The sequence below is a fragment of the Bactrocera dorsalis genome, chromosome 5 (assembly GCF_023373825.1).
Source record: "Bactrocera dorsalis isolate Fly_Bdor chromosome 5, ASM2337382v1, whole genome shotgun sequence".
NCBI lineage: Eukaryota > Metazoa > Arthropoda > Insecta > Diptera > Tephritidae > Bactrocera > Bactrocera dorsalis.
The window spans coordinates 12,381,427-12,401,197 of NC_064307.1; positions in this window are offsets into that span (position 1 = coordinate 12,381,427).

Genomic DNA, 19,771 nt, shown 5'->3' on the forward strand with positions numbered 1-19,771 from the left:
CTCAAATAAATAATTAATTAAGCCTAACAGACATAAATTAAATACTTTTCTTCTTTAGAATAAATTATTGAAATCACGCTTTATTTAGAACTCTATACTGACTAACTCTTTAAGTAAAACCATTTGCGTTATGAGACCACAATAATACATTTCCTACAGGGCATTAATGTCATTTATTTGTAGTACACATTTAATGTCCAAAGAATTTTTTTATAGAGAGAGGGCTGCCATCTCACTCAACTTGTATATAAAAAAGTCTAAGAATAAAGATATTCAAGCGTTTTCGGCTTCAATATACAGAATTTTGTGAGGTCTCAATTTTTGTTTAGAAAATATATTTTTCTCGTATCGACGCACATGAGAATGGGTTAACAGAATGTTAAATGAAGTTAAGTGAACTGCTATATTACTTAAACAAAACTATGTGATTAAAGAAAAAATAAGTAAATATGTTATAAAAAAAGAAAAAGCGTTAACTTCGGTTGTACCGAAGCAATAATCTTCACAAATAAAAAAAATGTCATTCTATAGCTTGATCTGGATCGATTAAATTGTATGACAGCTATGTATGTGTCACACTGATTCCGTCTAAACAATTTGTCGTTCGGAGATTGTAGTGTTGTCTTAGAAAATAGTCCGTCTAAATTCCGTGAAGATATCTTAACAAATAAAAAAAAATTCCATACATGTCCTTAATATTGATCGTTCAGTTTGTATGTCAGCTATATGGTAGAGTAATCAGATATCAGCGATTTAGACAAATAAGCAGTTTCTTGGAGAAAGTAGAACCTGTGAATTTCAGATCGATATCTTGAAGCCTGAGGGACAACTTTGTGTATATACAGAGAGGCGGACAAACAGAAAAGCTGCCTGAAATCGACTCACTCGTCTCTCTGATCAATTATATATGTACATGTATATTTTAAAGGTTCTCCGACGTTTCTTTCCGAATGCTAAAAATTTCGTTGCAAACTTAGTACACCCCGTTCAAGTTATTATAGTAAACACATTTATTTTGGTATTAAAATTAAATCTAATGTTTTGTGCATATATTGTTATCATTATATTAAGTAATCTAAACCATAACATACATACATATTTATCTACAATAACTTTAATATTATTTACAAATAAAAACCTTCCAAGTTGGCAACTCCATTTTATACATACATTTTCAAAAAGTTCTTTGCATACTGCTTCTTAAATATCGTACTCTCGATTTTTTGCACTCTCACTTGTCTGAACGTCTCTTGCTTGCAAGCGCATACAGAGAGTAAATAAATAAATAAATCTATACATTTGCATACTTGTATATATAGGTTTGTAAGTGGTTATGCTAACATGCATTTAGGTCGAGCTTTTTATTTATTGAAGAATCTGGTTAACATCTGCATTGGAAAGTGAATATCTACATATGTATGTACATCTGTAAAAAGGGTATCTGTTAAGTGCTATAAATACAGAAATAGAGTAGATATATTTGCGTAGATGCCAGCCAACTCATAGACGTCAGAAAATTAATTTTTTTATTCACAGCTCTTTATTGTTCTGTAAATATGGCTTTAAGTTGTTTTCTGTTAAACTTGAAGCCGCAACGACCGTAAAGTTATACGGCCTTAAACTGTTAATTCAAACAGTCAAGTGTTACTGTTAGCTTACCGTTACTGCAAAAAGTCAATATGTATTTGTAGAGTCTTCTTTATTCTTTTTTACTTACCTTAATCAATATTGTGCGACTACAAGTGAACTTGACTTTATAGGTTAGTATAATCTTATTTCTATAAAATATTCTTTGATAAATGTTAATACGCAGTGGCTTACTATTGTACATAGTTATGTACATATGTATGTATATGTTTTATTGTTATAATGCAGTGATATTTTCCATTTATCAAGCAAACAATACAATTAACAAAGAATGCAACACAAATAGTTAATATTGAAGAGTCTCGGCAAGAAATTGAGAGCATCGTACCCAATATTTACTTGTTTACTATTTATGGGCAAGATTAAGCAAGCACAAGATCTTATATTAAATTGGTCCATATGGTATTATTTTTTTTCGATATAAAGTCTCCTAAGCTCGGCTTTTAAGCTAAAAAGTAAATTTATCGCATACAATAATCAGAAACTTTTTACGCAAACGGCTGGAGATTGTTCCAACTTCAGAGAACCAACTCGAGATAGTCGAGTCGCAATTTGATTATACAGCTTTTTTGTGGCATAGATTGTAGGACTGATTTTAGCTCTTTAAGTCAATACTAAGGGAGTAATTTGCTCATTTAAATATCTGAAAATTAACTTCGGTTGCACTTGTAAAGTGGTTTGATTTTAACAATTGGTTCGTTGTTCACAGCGTTGGCTTTGATAATAATATATGTTAAAGTTTGTGAAGAAATCTTGTCGAATGAAAACTATTTCCATAAAAGTACTTAATTTTCTTCTTAGGAAAAAAAACAAGTCGAACTTCGTGTCAAACTTAATATACCCTGTTCAGGGTATAAATATATGAATATAAGCTTAAGATAATAGTATGCCAATGCTGAAAGACATCTGCCGATTACTGTCAACATTTAGTAGTTCAAAACGTAATTAACATGCATACCACCGATTAAGCTTTATCTTTTATTGATAAAAATGCTTTGATGCGAAATGGTAATTAAATATAAAAATGTACATATGGATCTACAAATTGTTCGCGTGTGGTTGATGACTGAAGTCAATATAATATAAAGAATTATGAATTTGAAACTGATTCTTAATATTTTGACTTTATTAATGAACGAAATTGCGGGCATATGACCAAAGCGATTTCATCTTATAAACCTAACCTATTGGTCCATTTTTTTATTTTTCACAATAAGGTTGACTTACTATTCCGAATTTCGATTTGCAACTGGTCAGTCGTAGATCCCTTGTCAACATGAAGTATTGGGTTGAAGCACTTCTGCAAGAAAAAGTCCAATGAAATCAAAACACGACACCTAAGTGGTCTATTGACGTGCGAGATTTCGGTGATTTCGTTGTCCAAAAGCTAGCTTCATGTCTCGTTTGGCTTGATGTAGCGTCTTACTGTAAATTTAAGTTTGTCGCACAGAGCTCGAACATTCAAACGGTTATGAGTAGATTAGATTAAATGGCTGACCCCTAAGATGGCGGAGATCACACTAAGGCTGCTATGTACAGTCCTTTATGAAGTCTGATCAAAATTACATTATTTCACCTGAACGTCTAATCGTATGATATACGAGGTAGCTTAGCTTTGATGCCTTTGGCAAAGGCGGAAAATTCGAGAAGGAAAAATTGAGATGATTCTATCTCATCCTATTCCAAGCAATCTATGAAAAGGCATTTGGAATTTCAATGTTGCCGCATGAACCCCAACCGAATAGTGTTCAGCTGGAATTTTCACAACTATCAAAAGGTGAACTTTCACAGGGCAGAAGGATACTGTGACTGTACAATTGCTAGTAGTCAATCAGCGCTTGTCGTGGTCACGTGAGGCCTAAACATCTATTAGAATCCCATTCTACAGATAGTGAGATTCAAATACTTGATGTATCAAGTACATTAGCCCCGCAGTTTTCTGCAATTCCGTTGTGCCAGACACCCATACCTCATTGAAGGTGGTTGCGCACCGAAGCAGTGGACTTGCTGTCACTTTGTTGGCTGCCACTTCCGCTTTGACGACTCTGCACTTGTCAGGAAGTCTGAATTCTGTATATGATTCCCGACATTATAATCATCCAACAATGAGTAAGTCTTTGTCAATTCGTTTCAAGTAATTGTGTAAATTATTCTTAAAGCAAATAAATATTTTTGCTTTGAAAGCTGATTTTAGAAGGCGTAGAATTCTCTATTGCGGATTATTTCATATCAGTGTATGAAATAGGTTATAAAATATGCACACATAAAACATTGTCGCCTCTCACGGCGCTGATTGTGTTCTAAACCGATATCAGACAGGAAATTGTATTTATTATAAAACCACTTGGTGCATTCATAGTGCACTCTTACAAATACTACTAAATTTTCCTATGTCATAAGTTGATGATATCAGAGCTTAAAACAGATTTTTATGAACTTGCCTGAAATAAAACATTGCCTTAGTACCTCACTTTGCTGTAATTATTATATATAAATATACTATAATTTAACAAATGAGTCACATACGAGTATTGCTTTGTATCCATTAAAAGTCTTAGCGTTTATGTGGTATATTGAGAAAATATGTTAGTCAAGATACAAACCATTACGAGTCAAAAGCTTGTATCAGAATTTGGTTTTGTGCTTTTAGGTACTTAAAGCGGTTGCTACGACTTGTAGACACATCCACCAATAATGACGAAAACAGTGGTGCATATACTGCTTTTACAGTTTCAGTATTTATCAAGGTTCCACACCAGTAAGCTACAAACTTCCGGTAGGTGACAAAGCTGACTTTTTCAGCTTGTTTGAGTTTAAAATTTGCGAATTTTTTGAGGTGGTATTTAATTGCAATGAAGGCAAAATTATGAAATACAATTATTTGCTTTGAGTTATGAAATTGGAAAAAAATTAACCAAAAACTCGGAACTCACTAAATTTGGGGGTATGGGTATTATATCTTTATGGAATGCATTCGACATTATTAAAGACATTATTAAAGAATCATCGAGAACATATATTCTCGCATTTCTAAGAACATAACACACGCACTGACCGATAATTTTGCATAAAATCTGCTTCCTCTTTATTGGCGTAGACACTGCTTATGCGGTTATGGCGGAGTTTACAACAGCGCGCCAGTCGTTCTTCTTTTTCGCTGTTTGGCGGCAATTGGAGATTGCAAATATAGTCTGGCCTAATTCACCCTTTGCTTCTCCACGCGGGTACTGTGTCGAATATTGTCAGAGCAGGAGTATTTTCATCCATTTTGAACTATGTCAATGTCGTCGTATATCTCGTACAGCTCATCGTCCTATCGATTGCAGTATTCGCCGTTGTCAATGCGTTAAGGACCATACATTATCCGTAGAACCTTTCTCTCATAACGCCAACTCATCAGATGTTGTTGTTGTCCATGCCTTTGCACCATGTAAGAAGACGGGGATGATGAGTGACTTGTAGAGTTTGGTCTTTGTTCGTCGAAAGGGGAATGTACTTCTCAATTACCTTCTCGGTCCGAAGTAGCATCTAATGGCAAGCGTTATTCTGATTATTGATATCGATGTCATCGGCGTACGCAGTTCTACACTCTTTTAGAAGATCGTACCTTCTCTATTCAGATCTCCAGTTCGAATTATTTGAATTAGTTTCAAGAAGTCGCACGATAGGGAGTCGCCTTGTCTGAAACCTCGTTTGGTATCAAAGGGCTCGGAGAGGTTCTTCCCGATCCTGATGGAACTTTTGACATAGCTCAACGTCAGTTTAAACAGCCGTATTAGTCTTGAAGGGATACAATATTCAGACATAACGGCATAAACACAGCTCCTTTTCGTGCTGACAAAAGCAACTTTTAAATCGGCGAAGAGGTGGCGTATGTTGATCCTCTTTTCTTGGGTCCTTTCCAAGATTTGACGCATGGTGGATATATTGAGTCGTTCATTTTCCAGGCCTAAAGCCACACTGATAAGGTCCAATCAGTTTTTTGACGGTCGGCTTCACGCTTTCACATACTACGCTCGATAAGATCTTATATGCGTTATTAAGGAGGTTTATCCCACGGTACTTGGCGCAGATTGTGGGGTCTCCTGTTTTTGTGGTTTGAGCGCACTTAAATTTCAATCAATTTCAATATTCTACAAAGAAGCTGAGGAGTGCTCCCTTTCAGTTCGTCGCCGCCGTATTTGAATAGCTTGGTCAGCAGACGGATAATTGCTATTCGAACTTTTTCATGGAGAGGCAGTGGAACGTCTGCCCTGTCGTCATCGATTGGGGAATCGGGTTCGCTATCTCCTGGTGTTATGTTTTCACTGCCAATCAGCAGGCTGGAGAAGTTTTCTCTGCATAATTTCAATATGCTCTGGGCATCAGTCACTAGATAATATACTAGTATATTTGGTAGAGCTTGTATTGAATTGCTGTGGTTTTTACATATTTTTGAAACAAGGTCGCGTTATTATCGGAAAAAATTCAGCTTCAGGCATCGGTATCCACATATTTAATGTCAACGGCTTTGTGGAAAATCGGTTAAAATCTTTAATACTGAAATTTCTTGATTTTTTTAGCTACACGCATATTTGCCTCCAAGTAACTCAGTACATTATGGCCACTGCTAGTATAAAAACTTGCAAATATATGTATTAGTAAAGGATACACATATGTAATGATGTAAATATGTAAATAAATGTGCAGAAATGACCACGTCGACCACAACATTGTGGTTAATCCCCAATCCCCAAAATTTCGACAAACCTCATTTGAAAATCCTTTAGAGGTCACATTCCATGGCTATTTACCATTGTTAAATGGCGTTAAATATTTCAAAGAGTAAATCTTTTACATCACCAGCTGCCGCACCCCTTTGCCACCATTAACATAAGTTTATTTTGTATGTCTGAGGATGTAGGTGTCCATGTATGTGTGTGTTCGTTTAACATGTGTGCGTTTGCGGTACTTTGTGGGTTTAGTTGCTTTTGCTTTGCAAGAAAATGTTAATTTTTTACACCGAATCTTAAGCTGGACTATTGTGTTGCTGCTTTGTTGTTGTTATGCGAGTAGACAGGGAAGCAATGGGTTTATGGTATGGTAATGATTTGTTGTGTTAGAGTTGTTGTTATTTTTGTGTTCTAACCCCAAACTGGCATTTTATGGTTAATTTTGTTGTGTTTGCGGTAACAGCCGGTTTGACAGGTTTAAATTATCTATACGCTGTGCACAAGCATAAACATGTGAGGATGGGCATACATCCTCCTTATGAACAAATAATACCTATGATATTCTTTGAAAATTTTGAAAATATTTGTAACAATTTGTAATAGTGTGAGATTGTATAGCTAAAGCTACAGAAGCAAAAGAAATTCAAAGTAGATATTTTAAACGAAGAGGGGTTAAGGGTTTAAATATATCTGATATAAATAAAACTATAGAGTTTTCAAGTATTTAAAACACTTCGACATCTGTTGAAAAAATGCTCAAGGTCAGAAGTGTTTATGTAATTAGTTACTACAGTTGGTTCGATTAAGCTCTTTGCCATTAGAAATCTCTATAGTATATAAATAACCAGTCCTAGAGCCGGACCTATTGTGCTCGCATATAATTTTTACTAAAGGTTCAAGAGTATAGATTATAAGGAAATACTCAGGAGAAACTACTTGTCAGCTGTAAAGAGAGTTCTTAGCTTTACATAAATACCTGAGAGTCTAAGAGAATAGTTTATAGCCAAAAACGATTTACATAAGGCTCAAGTGGCTCACGACTTCCAGCCTTAAACCAAGTATTCTCTGGGTAGCCAAAGAAAATCCGATTGAAGGCGAGCTAAAGTGAGAAGGCGAACCATCTCTCCTAAGGGTTGTATGCTGGGTTTGAGACCCGCCAAATGTAAAGGTCTTGTGGCACGAATCTAGCACTGAGACGCTGCATAGCCCAAAACTTAAGTAAAATAAGTTGAGTCTATCTATAAGGGATGTAAGTTCATCTTCGATCTCTGTGATGGCAGCACAAAGATTTTAAAGGACTGTTGCTTTAACGTTTTTGGTTTTATCGCCTTGCATGAGCCAATTTTTCTTTGACAATACAACCCTATTTCTTTAACTTATTTAGACTCATCGCTCATTGTGATATTTTATGAATATTTATTATGCTGGACACTGGCGTGGAATAAGATGTTCACGAGCATATCGTCTCCAGGTAAGTGTGTTGAGTGCGTGATTACCACTCTCTGGATTGTTGACATATTTTATGTTGACTTCGTATTCGTCAAGCGTCTTGCAGAAAGGATAGAAAATGGAGATGTCATATTTGCAAGGAATAATTTCTCTGTTGTATCTTAATTTGTGAGTGGACACTGTATAGAGTTTTGACTACGAAACTATATTGGCACTTTCGAAAATGTTAGGGTGCTCCACAAAAATGGCAGCGGATCCCACATAGAACACTCGATAAAGTTTTCTTTTGGCCTGAAGGAGCTTCCGATTGCAAAATTGTTTGCTTACGAATATGATTATTACTAAAATTTTGTCCAATCATGAATCAAAGCTCGCCCTCAGATCTAGATTTAGCTATTTTTGACTTTATCCATTTTTCAATTCTTAAATGATTCCACATCTTTAGAAAATCAATTTACGGAAGCAAATAAATGTCATCCAGTGTGTATAACTACTAAGTTTATGAAAAATTAGATTGATTCAAAGTTGACTGGACTTTGTTCTGGAAGAAACCTTAATAAGAAGGAATGTTTTTCTTTATACTGTTTTAAAGGTTAAGTTAGGTTAATCCAGCGGACCAATAAACCCCGCATAGATGGCCTCACTATCGATACCTCCTCCAGTGTATCATACCGTCGGGACCTCAGATGCTTACAGCGTAGTCTTGTCAATGCGGGACAAGTGCACAAGTGATGATCCATTGCTTCCCTGGTGCTCTGCTCTAGACAATTCCTGCAGTCTTCTCGACATACGAGTATCAGTCCCATCTTGCGGGCGTGTGTCGCCATTAGACACTGACGACATTGTATTCCCGTCATGTTCCTATAGTCTCTTCAATCGAGTGTTATACAAATATTCTGGAAGTCATCAACTTTGCTGTTCAGTATAAGGAAAAAGATTTTTTAAATTGGACTATCAAAACTGGGATTTTCAACGTAGGATTAGAAAATGTAATATCTCTTTCTGTATGAAAAACCTCTCTACAATTTTTACATAAAATGATGTACCATTTTAAAATTTAAAACCCCCTCAACATAATGCCGTACTTAATTTCTTCATCCACCAAAAATCACCGCCACCAAATTGTCTTAAAATCTTTAATAAAACACTCACTAATTGAGTTTGGCGCATGGAAAAAATAGCTAACGGTAAAAAATTTTCAAAGGACACTGCTTTTGTTGACTTAGCACCTAAAGGAAAGAAATTTACATTTAAATGCATTCGATGCTGTCTGGACAAGCCGTAATGAGTGCTATTAAATTACACACTACCAGCGCCGCAGCAACAACAACAATACTGACAAACACTTTTCTACACAAACAAAATGCAATTTGCATTCAACTTAAGTACATAAATATATATGCAAGTAATGAAAAATATATGTGCGTGAGTGTATAAAAAACTAAGCGAAATCTTACTTAATTGCTATTGGGCGACAAAAAGCAAATATCACGACAAGAAAAAAATAGAAAACACAAAAAGAGCGCGGGAGAGCGGGAAATGAAAAAAGCACGCTTTCAACAACGGTAAATTATGCTAATGAATTAATTATCCGAGTTGTGCGCACGCCGTGTAATTTACAAAATAATCACCTTTTATTTCATGCCACAATTACGAGTTACTTTCCATTTACGACCTCTTCACTTCCTAGCCTCTTACTCGTATTGTGTTTCGCTTATCCGCTTAGCTGTTTCCTTTCGCTGTGCGTTGTGATTTTTTCCAACGTTGTCGTGCCTTTTTTTCCTTCAAGCGGGTGTAACAACACTTAAATTTATCAGATGCACGCATTGCAAACAATGGAGTAATACAAAAGGATGCGAAAAAGTGGAAACTCGTGCTACAAGCGCAATGGTTTGTTGTTGTTACTTGTTTATCGCGTTAAGATGGCGTAAGCTTTCTAGAAATTTGTAAATGTTGGTTTTCTCGTAGGAAAACCAGAATTTTAGACTATGGGTTTCAGATGGAAATTGAGAAGCGTGATCCATCAAAATATTTTTTTTTAAGTGAAGAGTTTCCCTATTTGAGTGTCTAGTAGATGAGTTCAGTCAATAGTGATCTCTAATTAGATTAAACAACAAGGCGAAGCTATACATACATAATACCTTTCACAAGTACATCTCTTATAGCATTAAGGTGTATGAAAAGGTATTTAATGCCAGTTATATGCTTTAATGGTCCGATACTTGCACTTCTGATTGGTAGTCTCTTAAAAAAAGAAGGACAAGTGCAAAATTTCAGATCGACATCTAAAAACTGGTTTCGTTTAAACCGGCGTATAAACATACAGATGGATAATCCTAAATTAACTCAAGTCTTCACACAGATCATTTACAGGGTTTGTTCGGAAAGTAATAGGACTGATTTTCTTCCTGTACTTCGGACTGACTGGTAAAGGTAAGATTGAGCAAATCCAAAGTGAAAACGATGCTCAGTGTCTTTTTTGACATCATAGGCATCGTCCACCATGAATATGTTCTTCCTTGACAAACCGTCCCCGCCAAGTTTTACGTGGAAGTTCTCAAGAGACTCAAACGAGGGGTCAATCGGGTTCGACAAGACAACGCAGCCGATTGGAAGTTGCACCACGAAAATGCCACGGCTCGCATCGCCTTTCTTGCGAACACCTACCAAACCAAAGCCGGAATCTCAACGCTTCCACAGCTACCCTACAGCCCAGATGTGGACCCCCGGATTTTTTTGTTTCTTGCCTGAAAAGGCCGATGCAAGGCAAGCATTTTGAGAGGACTGAGGGGATCCAAGGAGCATGCACCTTGGCTCTCAAGGCTGTTCCTAAGAATGCCTTCCTTGACGCCTTCAATGCTTAAAAATAGCGCTGGCACCGCTGCATCGACGCAGAAGGAGCCTATTTTGAAAGTTTTTAAAGAATTGTAATGATGGGTTCAATATTTTTTTTTTTTTTAATCGACTCAGTCCTATATCTTTCGGGACAAACCCTGGTGTTTGGAAAATAGGATTAAGGTTTGGCATGCCTGTATTGTTTCAGGAGCATATTTGATGGTAATAAATGGTATTTTATTTAATAAAGGTTTTTGCAAAACCTCGTGAAAGTCCGAGTCAAATTTGATCAGTGGAGTCTTGAAAACTCAAATTTTCTCCAAAAACTTTGCCCCACGTGTATGCATACATATATGCGATTAGAAGGACAACTAAGAGGAGACAACTAGGAACAGGTTGACTGACTATGCAAATACAAGTGTATTACTAAAATACAGCAGAAGAAGAAACCAAATTCATATTATATGAACTCCGCAGGTGAACAAGTGTATATATTACATTTGTAGCTATGTAAGGATAATGAATCTGCAGACGAATGTCAACCGTGGAGTTCATTTATATGGAAATTTACGAAATTTACTGCAAAACGCTTTGAATGTTAATGACACGTGACCCTTACCTCCGGTTTCGTTCAAGCTGACTACAGCGAAAAAATTAACGAAACAACAAAAAATATTCGAGCAAAAAGAAAAAAAAGCAACAAAGAAAGTCGTATTTAGCGTGCAACGATGGATTACCTAATTCGTTTGTTCTCCAGTTTAACTTCCTCCTTTTTTTCGTTTTAAATTCTTATACCAAAAACTAAACAGTTAAAAGAAATCGCAAATATAAGTGTAGCTAGCGTTGAACAGGTATGGCAAGGAATCTTGCTTCTTCAAAGAAGTGCGAGTTGTGGAGGGTAAAAACTAATTTAAATTTAAAAGACACGCTCTCAAGGGATTCATTAGTGACTCGTGGGATTTTTTCAACGCACTTCATGACAGATAGTTTTTTTTAAATCTTCAGAGATATCGATAGCTTTCTTTTAACTGGAAGCGGTAGGTATTTTTGTACCTACCATAGTTGGGACCAAGAGCAACCTGAAGAGATTCATGTAATTTCATTAAGAAAAAACAATGGTTTGGTGGGTTTTGTGAGCCGGTGAAATCATCGGTCAATATTTTGTCAAAAATGATACCGGTGAGATCGTTACCGTCAATGGCGACCGATTATTTGATGTCTGAAATATTTGGTTTCAATAAGACGGCGCCACTTCCCACACAACGCATCAATCAATGGATTTATTGAGAGAACACTTCGGTGAGCAGATAATTACACATGTTGGGCCGGTCGATTGGATACCAAAATCATGTGATATCACACCGTTATATTTTTTTCTGTGGCAATATGTAAAGTCTAAAGTCTATACGAACAATTCTGCTTCGATTCAGGCCTTTGACCAAAATATCACTGTTGGCATCCGGCAGTTACCAGATGAAAAGCTGGAACGAGTTATCGAAAATTAGACTCGACGGATGGACCATCTAAGACGTAGCCGCGGGAAACCTTTGAAAGAGATAATTTGCAAAAAATAAATGCCAAAAAATGTTATTTTAAATAATATTAAATATTCTTCAATAAATTTGAAGTTTCCGTGTTCTTTCTTTAAAAAATTACGGAACCTGGGAACCACGAAATTGATCATTCTTTATAACTATAATAAATCCAGCATAATTGGTATATGAATTAACACTTATTATGACCTACATTTACTGCTAAGCCACTATAAAGTTTCAGACATTGATTTCTAAGTAATTAAAGTATCAAAGAACATTAATTACACCGGTCAACACGATTTTTGGGTCTGACATCTACATGTTAAATTTTAGTTTCTCCTATGACAAAAATAAGATTTTTTTTCCGGTTAAAGTTTGCTTACGTAGAAATTAGAGCAATTTTTCGATCTTTAATTTATGAAATAAATTAAAATACACTTATCGATGTAGATCAGCCTAAAGCAAACTTAAAGAACTAAAGATTAATATTTAAGTGTTTTTCAATTTTTTTTGTTGACCGGTGTTATCAAGTAATTTTCATAAATCCTCACTACTGCATATTGGCTTGAGTGCCTCCTTTTCTTTGTATCGAAGTGTTTTTAGTGTTGCTCATCGAACGGTATAATTAAATAAGCAAATCGCTTAATGATTTGTTAAGTACGATAATTGATTTCATTAACTCAGTCAACAATTAGAAAAACATCGGTAAGTGAGAAACTCAGCGGGAGACCAAAATTATAATGTTCAAGTTAATGGCTTCGCGAATGGTATTGGAGCGAAATATAATATCTGAAACGAAGAAGAATTATTAGGCAATATTGAGGATGCATATTGAAGCATTAAGTTCATAGTTTGGGATTTTTGTTTAAATTCCTTTGCTCTGATTTAAAATATAGGATATGGAATTGAATACCGTGCAAAATATAAGATTTCTAAGAACCTGACTTTGTTTTCAGGAATAGGAAAATGTCAAGGGATTCAAAAATGGTAAGATAATGCGCTTTACATTCTAGCAGGATTTTGTGACCTTTTGATCTAACACGAAGCGAGAGTCATAGTTCAGTCACCATATTCGGTAGATTTGGCTATCAGTGACTTTTTTATGTTTCAAAACTGAAAAATCCGCTCTGGGAATGCACTCAAAAGTCATTTGCTAAAGGTACTGAAGGCCTTTGAAGACGGGGCTTATAAAAAATGTTGAAAATTTGATTAATTGTTGTTGATTGATGCATGCTCCTTATCAGTTTTTCGCCGCAACCGTTGAATAGCTTGGCCATCACCCCCCGGCGCTTTGTTGTTTTTCAGACAGGTAATTACTATTTGGACTTCTTCGTGGTCGGGCAATGGATCAACCGCTCCATTGTCAATTATTGGCGAATCGGGTTCACCATTTCGTGGTATTATGCTTTCACTGTCATTCAGCAGGCTGCAGAAGTATTACCTCCATAATTTCAGCATGCTCTGGGCATCTGCCACTAGATTCCCTCTGGCAGTTCTACTAGAGTTTTCTTTGGTCTTGAAACCTTCTGTTAGTCTTCATACTATCGTATTACGGCCTCTCTCTATTTTGTCTGAAAAAGCGTCTCTCTTCCCTCTTCAGTCCAGATACTTATCTCATCCCGCACGTGTTGTGGTCAAGGTAGGCAGTCTGTTTTATCTCTAATGCGACACAACACTCTTCATCGTACCAACTGTTCTTTTGCATTTTCTAAAAACCAATTGATTGGTTTTGCAGCCGTATGTAAGGAGTTTGAAATATCGTCCCACAGTTCCTTTATACAGAGTTGATGATGAGTGCTCTCAGAAAGCAGGAGTGCAAGTGTAGCTGCTGTCTGTTGTAATTGCAGCTTCTCGACGACAAACCTTTCTTTTGTTTGTTGACATACGTTTTTGCTCCATAGAGACGGGGCTACAACAAGATAGCGGTCTGAGTCCATGGTAGGACCTCTAAAACACTTGAGTCGTGTCTTTCGTCTTTCACAACATGATCGATCGAATTGGTGACTTTTTTGAATTTTTCTATGCTGTAATTTAGTACTACAGATAACCATATTTCGGGCCCCGGCCAAGTCGATTAACCTCAACCCATTTGGGGATGTTTCATTGTGGAGGCTAAATTTACCGACTGTTGAGACAAAGATACCTTCTTTGTCCCACCACGAAATACAACAAGGACCGGCTCGTATTAGTTCTTGTTCCCTCCATCGCACTCCTTGGACAGCGATGATGTCAGACGTTACTCTAATGAGGACATCATCAGCTGGGAAGCGGCACCTTCCCAATGAAGGACCGGAAATTTCAGGTGCGTGCCCTCAAATCGTAGTCCTTACAGTGTTTGCCACTCGTCATCAAATGAGGACATCCGAAGCTGTTTAAACTTTTTCATTGGGGGGCTTCATTACGTTGCGGGTCCCAAACCTAGCGCACAATCCTGGAGAGGGAATGTTTCGCCTTATCACTTTAGCTCGCTTTAAAAGGGATACTTTTGGCCACCCAGAGGATACTTGGTCAAAGACCGGAAGTCGTGAGCTGCTTGAGTCATATATAAAAGAATAGTTTCTGACCACTCTCAAGTGAAGGGCGCTCAGAAAACTTTCCTCACTTGTGTGAACTTCTGCACATGGTTCCATCCTCCTGTTCGCACTTTTATGATTACAATGATTTTACGAACACTTTAAATCTCAGCTTCATTTATCTCTTTAATGAAATATAATATATCAAAATATTTGTCGAAACTTGTACCATATGGCATTTACCTAAAGCTGCTAACTATATCTGGCCAAACCTATATATGTAAATGTGCGCTCTCAATCACATGGTTTAAAAGCTGATTTTGTACAAATTAACAACTACCCACAGGAGTGTAATTTCACATAAAAAATTCAAGCGATAATTTGAGTGTGACAATATTACTAATTTGCATAGCAAAGCACACTTGTCTGTTCGTGTAGTCTGCTTACAGGCGCTTAACCGTAGCATTTCGCCATGCTTAACTTATGAGTAGCGCACAAATTGCGATTGTTTGCCATTATTACCCGTTATCTTTAGACATATACACGCAAAGTCGTACAACAATTTTATTATCAGCAATGTAATTTAGCCGACTACAACAACACATTGCGCTGGCATACAAACAAATTGGAGCTGGAAATATTTAAAGTGCTAAGAGCTCTTAAACCTCAACTGCAACAATTTGCGGTTAATTTTCTGCTGCACAGTGATCTCCCGCCCACGCGTATTGCAGGGCATTGATATTTATCTGAAAGGAAATATAAAATATTCTTCTTGCGCATAGTTTTCATTGCCATTCAACGAAAGAAAAAAATAGCAAAAGAGGAATTTCGCAAGGGGTGTGGCAGGGCGCCAGGCTTTTCAAGTGGTGAGGCAGACAGGCGGAAAATCATAACTGGAGTTCGCAGCCAAGTTTTATCATAGTTATCTATTGTTGGCTTTATTTGTTTGTTCAACTGTGTGGGTGTGTATGTGTGTGTGTGTTTGCGTAAAGACGACAAGATAACGCCCCACAGCTATAACTGTAGAGTTGGCTGCACTCGCTTGCCAGCATTGCATTGATTGGAACTCGCAGCCGCACACAAACGCACCACTCAAACACTCCACCCACCGCCCGCACTCCGCACTTTGTCACCTCAAACTGGTCGCACTCATTGTTCAAAGGACAAACGCATGCAAAAGCATAAAATAATTTAAAATAAAAGAGGATGAAGAAGAAAAAAATGCGCCGATAACAAGGAAAAATATTTTCATTTCATTTTATGGCTGTGCAGTTTCTCATACCTCCCTTTCGCTTTGTGTTGCCATGCGGCATATAACATGATGTAATTGTTATTATTGTTATTATTGTTGTAGTTGCAGAGTTATTATTATGCTGCTTGTTGTTATTGTTGCATTTGTAGTTCTCAACTATTCTATTATCATTATTATCAGCATTCTCAATGGACATTGACGGTGAAACAAAAGGGTCTGCATAGTTTACGGAGTGCCAGCACCGCCAACCGCACACACTTTTTGGCGCCCGCAAGCCCCTCAACTTCGCCAGCCGCAAGAGTGCTATTGTGCTGTTGGAGTCTCTCATGTTGTTTGCATAGAGCGGTAGTTATAGTTTGGCAACTTTTGTTGTTGGTTAGCAATGACAATGACAGTTACAAGGTTTTAACTGACTTGGCGTACGCCGAAAAGTATGCTATAATTTGCAATATGGTCTTAGTGATGTGCGCTGATGGGCGTTCGGTCGACTCTTTTCGTCATTTTTAACGAATTCACAAACCGAAAATAAAAAAAGTACTCGTTGAGTGAGTAGGTGCTGCTATCTTTGCTGTGACCAGCGGATGACAACCTCAAATCAAATATCAGCAATAAATAAAGTTGAAAACGAAATATATTGTAGTATGTTGTACGCCTTCACTTCGCTTAGTTGGTTTTCATGAAGGAAACATTCAATATCGACTAGAAGAGTGAGTTGGAATGCTAACAGACATATACATACGTACATACATACATACATTTATATCTATAGACAGCAGCAACTGCTTTATGCCACAAGAAATAATCGCTGTATTCACTTTTATTCGCCTTTCGCATTTTATGAATTCATTACACCCACTAGTACTGCTCCAACCACAAAAACAAAAGCGATTTGATTTTTAATTATTTATATTTTAATCCGCTTGAAGCATCATTCACTTTTATTAACTCTCTCTTATTGCTTTGTGGGCAGATTAGTAGACTTTTAGGTATGCACAAACGCTTACTTATTTTTCCTTTTGTAGTAAAGTGTAAGTACGAGTATAAGTGATAGAAGAGGAAATATACAATTCTTGTTATTTGATTGCAAAGCCTGTAACCAAATAAATAATGTTTTGATAGCATAGTGTATCTAAAACTTGCATACATAAGTCTTAGATCTATTCTTCTTCTTATTTACGTGAGTTGATAATTAATAGTCCATAGTTAAGAAGTCTTTTTGCAGAAAGCTAGGTTTTAAGTTCTTATCAACGTAGATATTATTATATTTTTTTTTGCAGTACATAGAGTTAAGCATCAAATGCGGTAGTGCAGAACTTCAATCCGCTAAACATACCCTAACTATTCCCAACTCCAGATTCTCTCACGGAACCACCTGACATAAGTTTTACTTCGTGGGGTAATAAGACATTTAAGTCTTCTCCATGGCACGGATTGACGGAGGCCTAATCTACTCTGTATCGCAGTTTTGTTATGATTGAGGCTGGCGATCCGCTGACAGCTTTCCAGTTGACTGACACATGAGTGTCGTAAAATATTCCACCGTATAACTACCACCGAGGGTAGTCTCTTTTGCTCAGCCAGTTCTAAACTCATTGCGGAGAACCATTGGCACAGACCGTTTATGCACTCATTGCATTTGATCTGGCGGTCATCTAGGTTTTTAGCCACTGCTATCAGATCGTCAGCATATGCAATTAATTTAACGGCTTTTGGTTGAGGTCTCCTTAACACCCTATCAGGGGTCTAGAGCTGAGTCCTGTGGTACTCCACACCAAATAGAGTAGCTTTTGGGCCTTCGTCAGTATCGAATTATGGTCACCTGTATTCCTTGCTTCCTTTAAAGCTCTGTTTGGTATGCCATCTAATCCAGGTGCTCTGCTGGTTTAATTTTTCCGGCTATGGCCAGTATTTCTTCTTCACTAACAGCAGTGGTAAGGCGGTGTTTTGGGAACAAAGTTTCCACGACATTCCTCATAAAATATGCGCTTTTTTGGGTTGTTGTGCCTTATTTTTGAATTTTGACATACAGATTTCATGTGCTGTTTTCCAAGAGTCTTTGTTTGCTTCCTCGTAGACTTTTTCAAAATAATTCTTTTTACTGCGGCCAATGGCTGACTTTAGCAGTTTATTCTGACTTTTAATATTATTCTGAGACTGTTTGCAGAATGCAGATATTATTTTTTTTCCCTCTATGCTACCACCAGCTACTAACGTTTTGAGACTGTTTGACTCCGTGCTGCTGAATACGCGTGAAAATGGACACCAGCAAAGTAAAAATATACCAACTTTCGGTAAAAGCGAAAACGGGATTGCAGAGTACGTGTCCAAAACCCAAACAAGGAGGCTGAAAGTGTGAATAGATTTATAATCTACTACTGTAACAGTTCATCACGTGCAACTTTGGTTTCGTCGATTCCATTCCGATAATTTTGATGTCAAAGGTGATCTGCAAAGAAAATTGTTGAAAGTATTCGTAAAACAATCGAAAACGCCGAAACCTACCGTCTTGTTATGCGTCATATTTCGCTTGCTCAACAGCTAAATATTTTACAAAATACCATTTTGAACCATTTCAATAAGGTGTGATACCATTTGAAAGAAAGAGCTCGATCTGTAAGTGCCATATTCGAAGCAACTCGGACTGACGTATGGAATGACTTGAGATCTTAAATTGAAAGTGTACAAAAGAGATTAAGCGATATTGCTTCGCTCTATGTGCTCTTGAAAAAATCCCAGGAGATCGGACGTTTTCGAGCCGAATTTCGAACAGCGATGAGGCTCATTTCTGTTTTAATGGGAATGTTAGGAGGAAGCGCAACATGAAAAGAGTCAAGGTGTGTTATTGCATCCAGAAAAAACAACGGTTTGGTGTGGCTTGTTGGCTGGTGGAATCATCGGTCCATATTTCTTTAGAACTGATGCCGATGAGAACGTAACCGTCATTACCGACCGATATCGCACCATCATAACCCACTATTTGATGCCTAAAATTGAAGTTCCTGATTTCGGCGATATTTGGTTTCAAAAAGACGGCGCATTTTCTCACACATCACATCAATCAATGGATTTATTTATAATCTAAAGTTTTGTGTCGGTCGATTGACCACCAAGATCATGTGATATCACACCGTTGGAATTTTGCTGTGAGGATATACGAGTATAGTGTTTAAAATCTATGCGGACAACCCCGCTTCGATTCAGGCCTTGAGCAACACATCACGGGAGTCATCGAAAATTGAACCCATAGGATGGACCATCTGAGTCATAGCCGCGGCCAACATTTGAAAGGGAAAGTCTTCAAAAATAAATGCCAAAGGATGATCTTTAGAATTATAACAAACATTCTCCATTAAATTTGAAGGTTCTGTGTTTTTTTCTTTAAAAAGTCAGGAACCTCGAAATGGTGCACCCTTTAGTATAAACCAATTAAAATTCATTCCCACCTTTCATAGACCGCTGCATACATATAAAAAATAATTAAACAGAACAAGTGTTATGTACTTACTAAGAAATCTTACGAAATTTCTTCACACATTACCACCTGAAGCTACACAACTGTTTTAATGCATCACAAGCTGTCAAATTGACAGTTGAGATGAAAAACGTTCTCGAGGGAAATAATATTCTCCAGGCGTCAGTGTGTAAACAAAATGCGATGCAATAAGTAATATGCGACACTTAAGCACCTTAAATGACACAAAGTAAAACAAAGGTAAAATAAAAGAGAGCGGAAAAACGTAAGCAAATATCGCCTGAAATTTATTATTCTGCAACGAGGCGACGTCACAAAATGTGTTAATGAGTTTGAGAGATTAAAAATGGCCCAAC